Source organism: Dasypus novemcinctus, chromosome 23, assembly GCF_030445035.2.
Source record: "Dasypus novemcinctus isolate mDasNov1 chromosome 23, mDasNov1.1.hap2, whole genome shotgun sequence".
NCBI classification, from domain to species: domain Eukaryota; kingdom Metazoa; phylum Chordata; class Mammalia; order Cingulata; family Dasypodidae; genus Dasypus; species Dasypus novemcinctus.
Genome location: NC_080695.1, coordinates 3,576,253 through 3,582,283, shown reverse-complemented (window position 1 = coordinate 3,582,283; position 6,031 = coordinate 3,576,253).

The window sequence follows — 6,031 nt, the reverse complement described above, 5'->3', positions numbered from 1 at the left end:
GGGACTTGAAATTGTCCTGGGTGGTGCTGCAGGGACAGTTACCAGACATTGTATGTCCTCCCATAGCCCACTGGGTGGAATGTGGGAGAGTGTGGGCTGTGATGTGGACCATTGACCATGAGGTGCAGTGGTGCTCAGAGATGTATTCACCAAATGCAATGAATGTCTCATGATGATGGAGGAGGTGGTTATGGGGGGAGGAGTAGGGTGAGGAGGGTAGGGGTATATGGGGACCTCATATTTTTTTTTATGTAACATTAAAAAAATAAAGACAAAAAAAAGTACACAATAAAAGTGATGATATGTCACTTCCCAGGTTAGATAATAAAACAATATGCCATCAAAAAAAAATGAAGCCAACAAAATAACCAAACACACTTAATAAGAAAAATAAATAATGATGATAGTTTTAAAACTAAGAAATAAAATAAAATTTTAAAAAATTTAAAATATTGGAAAAATGAAAAATAATGAAGAATATATATATTTTTTAATTTTGACAATATGTCTTTCATCACTGTAAGATCTTGTTTGTACAGTGACATTTCCTTCCATTTATTCTCCCAGTGTTTTAAATTTTGTCTTCAAAGGAGTTTTAGGTTACAGAAAAGTGATGTGCAGAATATGGGGGATTTCCATATACCCATTATTCTCCCCCTTTTCCCTTATTAATGACATTTTATTTGTGAATAGTAAATTTGTTACAATTGATGTACAAATATTGAAACATAGCTACTAACCATTGGCAAGTGTTTCCATTATAATTTACATTTTGGACCATACAAACAACTTATAAATTTTGATGAAATTTAACATGGCCTGTATCCATAATTGCAAGATCATATAGAACACTTCCATCACCCCCAAAATGCCCTGTAATCCATCAATTCTATTCCTCACTCCCCCCACAGGGACCCACTGCAAACACCATGCTTCATTCCCTAAAGAACAAGATTCATAGTTACTTGCAACAACATTGAGGGCTTGATATACTGCTCTGTCCTCCTATATTTGTCACTGACTATTATTTCAGGAGACTCATGACCCTCTTTTCGAGAACATAGCAGAACACCCCAGGATGGGATTCCAACAACTTCCTGCTCAATATGTGGGTATCCACCTATAGATACAACACCTTATGACAAGATGGACACTCACACACTCCCTAGAAGCCTGCCCAGGTACTCTCTGTCCAAAATACCCACCACATCCAAACCCTAAACCAGTTTCCATTGCCTGCCATATTGCCTGATCATTCCCAATGTTGTAGTTTCAATCACATACCTGTAAATACAGAATGTTCTTCTGTTCTCCCCTAGCCCTTCCCCCAATTCTATGGAATGTCCAACCCACCCTCCTCCACCTAGCCCCCTGATAAACAGGCACCACCCAAGCAAATAATATCATTGCACCACTGACATGTCTCTCCCTGCACAGCTACACACTTCCACCCATTATCATAGATTTTGCCCATATGGGCATTGACTCACAACCTTTTTTCCCCTTTTCATCTCCTGTAATCCTATCTTTCAGACAACATTGTGAGTCTGTTCAATTTTCTTAATTCATATCAGTGAAGCCATGTAATATTTGTCCTTCAGTGCCTGGCTTGCTTCACTCAACATAAGATCTTCAAGATTCATCCATGTTATTCTGTGTGCTAATACTGCATTCTTTCTTACATTTGAGGAATATTCTATTGTATGTATATACCACAATTTGTTTATCCATTCATCTGTTGATGGGCATTTGGGTTGTTTCCAACTTTTGGCAATAGTAAATAATACCTCTATGAACATTGGTGTGCATAAATCTGTTCAAGTCCTTGCTTTCAGTTCTTCTGGGTATACACCCAGCAGTTAAATTCCTGGATCATAATGCAGTTCTGTAGTTAGTTTCCAGAGGAACTGCCAAACTGTCCGCCACAATGGTTTGACCATTCTGCAATCCCACCAACAGTGGATGAGGGTTCCCATTCCTCCACATCCTTTCCAACACTTATAGCCCTCTGTTTTTTAAATAGACATCAGTCTAATGGGTGTAAGAAGATATCTCATTGTAGTTTTGATTTGCATTTCCCTAATGGCTAGTGATATTGAGAAAATTTTCATATTCTTTTTAGCCATTTTTATTTTTTTCTTTAGAGATGTGTCTATTCAAATCATTTGCCCATTTTTTAAATGGGTTGTCTGTCTTTTTATTTTCAAAGTGCAGGCTACACTCCTTTGCCATGCAATTTTTTTTTTAATTTTGAGGAGATTTCATTTATTTATTTTTTCTTTAGTTGCTTATACTTTGGGTGTAAAGTTCATGAAATGATTTTCTCATAAAAGATCCTGCAGATGATTCCCTTTATTGCCTTCCAATACTTTTTATGGTCTTGGCGCTTATATTTAGATCATTGATCCATCTTGAGTTAATTTTTTTATAGGGTGTGAGGTGGTGTTACTCTCTCATTCTTTTGGACATGGATATCTAGTTTTCCAAACACCATTTGTTAAAGGCACCACTCTCTCCCTATTGAATGAGCTTCATGGACTTGTTGAAGATCAGTTGACTCTATATGTAAGGATTTATATCAGAACTCTCAATTCTGTTCCATTGGTCAATATGTATATCCTTGTGCCAATACCATGCAGTTTTGACCACTGTAGCATTAAATTCCCACACTATAGTTTTATAGTAATCTATTTCTCCACATAATTTTTCCAGTGTTTGCCTCATGTATTTTTAGGTGGCCTGATTAGGAGCATAAATTGTTTGTGAATGGTCTTTATTCTTGTTATATTATCCTTTTTATTAGTATATAATGACTGGTCTTTTGTGTCTCTTGCTATAGTTTTGTTTTTAAATTCTATTTTATATGAAATTAGTATAGCTACTCCCACCATTTTTTGGTTATTCTTTGCATGTAAAATTGTTTTCCACCCATTCTTTTTTTTTCTTTGCAAGAGAGAGGGTTCTTAGCTGGAATTTTTTTTTAACTTAACAATGTCATGCCACTGTCTTCTTGCCTTCATGGTTGCAGATGAGAAATCAGCACTTAATCTTATTGAGCTTCCCTGTTTGTTATGGATATCTTTTTTCTTGCTCCTTTCAGTATTGTCTTTGTCAAGCATTTAACAATTTGACAAGTATATGTCTTGGAGTAGGCCTGATAGGACTTGTACTATTTGAGTGTGCTGTGCTTCCTGGACATGTATGCACTTGTCCCTCAAAACAGTTGAGAAATAGCCATTATTTCCTCCAACACACCTTCTGTCCCCTTTCCCTTCTCTTCTCCCTCTGGGATGCATATAATGCATACATTTGTGTGTTTCATGTTGTCAGTCAATTCCCTAAGTCCCTGATGGATTTTTCCTGTCTTTTTATCTATCTGTTCTACTATGTATTTGATTTAAGCTGTGCTGTCTTCCACATCAATGATTTCTTCCTCTGCCTGTTCAAATTGCTGGTGTGTGCTGCCAGTGTATTTTTTAAAATTTCTTGTATTGTGCCATTCATCACTATTATACCTTTAATATTTTTATGTATGTTTACAATTTCTTCAGTATATTCCTGCAGTGTCTTCTTAATATCCTTAATCTCCTCCTTTATTTTATTAAGTTGATTCATGTTATTTGTTTTGGTCATCTCTGATTAGTTGTTCAAGGTTCTGCATCTCTCCTGTTTTGTTTTGTTTTGTGTTGTTTTTTTTTTTTTTTTTTTGGTCGTTCACTAGACTGGGCTATGTAATCCTTTTTCTTAGGGTGGCTTGTAATTTTTTGTTGCTGTCTAGGCATCAGTTAATCTTGATGGATATATTCAATTGATTAGCTTCTCTTTCTACTGTAGAGTTTTATTTTGTTGTTCTTTAGTGAGTTGTAAGCTTTTACTTTGACACTTCTTTCCTCTAATTCTATTTACTTGGTATTTTCTAGTTTTCTTGAGAAAATAAATTAGGACTGAGAAAAGAAAAAAAGTAAGAAGAGAAAATGGATAATGGAAATATTAATACTAAAAGGTAGAAGAACTGTATAAGACCTAGAAAATGAATAATTAATGCAAGTTATAAGTGTAGAGTAATAGGAGTAAAAGAGTGGAATAGAAACAATGAAATGATAAAAAAGTTAAAGAAAATATATAGAATGAATTATGGGAGAGGGCAAGATGGCATCTAAGTGAGTGCACCTCATAATCTCTCCTGCAAAGAAGTGGCTGAGTAGGGTTGGAATCTTGCTGGAGGGGGCTGTTTTGGGTGCTTGCAAGACAGGAGAGTATGGATGTCAATTTGAAGAGACTGACAGAATTACTGCTTGCTAAAGGTAGACTGGTGGGTTTCTAGCACAGAGGTCAGATGTTGTGGAGAGGCAGACTCTTACCCCTAGGGATGGTGGCCGCAGTGTTCCCTGCAAACTATTGGTTGGTTGATGGCATTTCCAAGCCCTATGCTCCCCAGATGTGTGGTCCCCAGGTCCATGTCCCCTAAACCTCCATAGCCCATGTTCCACAGACCCACATACCTTGAGTCCACAATATCCCAGACTTCCCTTTCCCAAATCCAGCACTCCCTGAGGTCCAGGAATACCCTAGCCTCCAGCTTAGGACTGACTCCATGAGTGGGAGGGATTTGGTGGGAGGTTCAGAGAGGACAGTGAGTGTGGGTTCAATTTTCTGGTCCCCCCTCAACTTTTTTTTTGAGCTTGGATGAGCATACCAGCTGGCTTGGGGAGAGCCTGTAAAGAAAGGAGAGGCAAATCTGCTGATAAAGCACTCAGGGATAAGAAACTTGGTCTGGGAGAAGGAGGAGTCAGAAAATCAGCTAGCCCTCTTGTAGCACACCTAAAGGTGTGAGACTGTGGGATGTGCTTTCCAAGCTTCCAATAGCATATTTGGGGTTCCTGGTGAGTTGTAGGTGTTCTCTCTCTGAAAATTAAGAATCACTGTTTTCTGTGCTGAGCTGGTTCACCAAGGACCCACTTGAATCTCCTACTGGACCCTCATGCAGCTTTCCTGCTGCCTTGGGAGAGAAGGAAGTGAGGAAGGGAGAAAGAAGGAACTTCAGATTCTTAAGCATCTTAAGCAAAGAGGATTAAGTGCTTGAAACTTTATCTGGTCTTTTTTGTTGGTTTGTCTTCCTGTTTTTCCTTCCTCTTTACCACCCAGGGCTCTTGTTTCTTTATCTTTTTCTTGCTTGCTTCCCCCACTTTTGTCCCCTTTTTTTTTCTATTCTTTTTTCTTTTCTTTATATTAGGTGTGGCAAGAGGCACTTCACATTTGCTGTGTTTTGTCATCCTCCATTTCCCCCTTTCTGTGTGTTCTGATTTTGGCCACCAACACTATCCCCTGTCCTCAACATCTTTCTATCCTCCATCATTTAGTGTTTCCCTTACATTCCACCTCTCTGTGTTTGGCCCCCAATTTTACTGACTTTTTAATTCTAATACATTTGTTCTGTTTTCTGTCTTTTATTCACATTTTATAGTATTGTCTTTTCTATTCTCCTTCCCTCTCTCCTGAACAACTGGCTTTTTAATTCAAACTATATTACTCCTGATATTCACTTTACTGTCTCATTATAGGTATTCTACTTTGCTTATGGTTATAACTCTACACAGCTTACATGAGTCTAATATCCATTCTCCTAGATCTCACATGTTTTCTCTGTTAATATTTACTATTAATACTACTATTATACATTATCTTCTCTAACTTCTTTTGTTTTCTCTGGTCTTAATATTTTCCTTCAAGTGAACTTAGGCAAAAATAAGGAGATAGAAAAGGAAGAAAAAAAGTGACAAAGAGAAGACTTTACAAACGTGCAAAAACAACAACTAATTAAACCCCAAGACAAGACAAAGAAGCTAAGGAACCAATCAAGCCTGTGAAGATAAAATGATGACCAGACAGCAAAAAAACCTACAAAACAAACCAATAATCAAGAAAATATGGCCCAATCCAATGAACAAACTGAAAACCAGGAAGAGAAGTAGAACATCGAACAGATAATTAAAGCTCTCAAAACATATATCAGGGGCCAGTTTGATGAAGT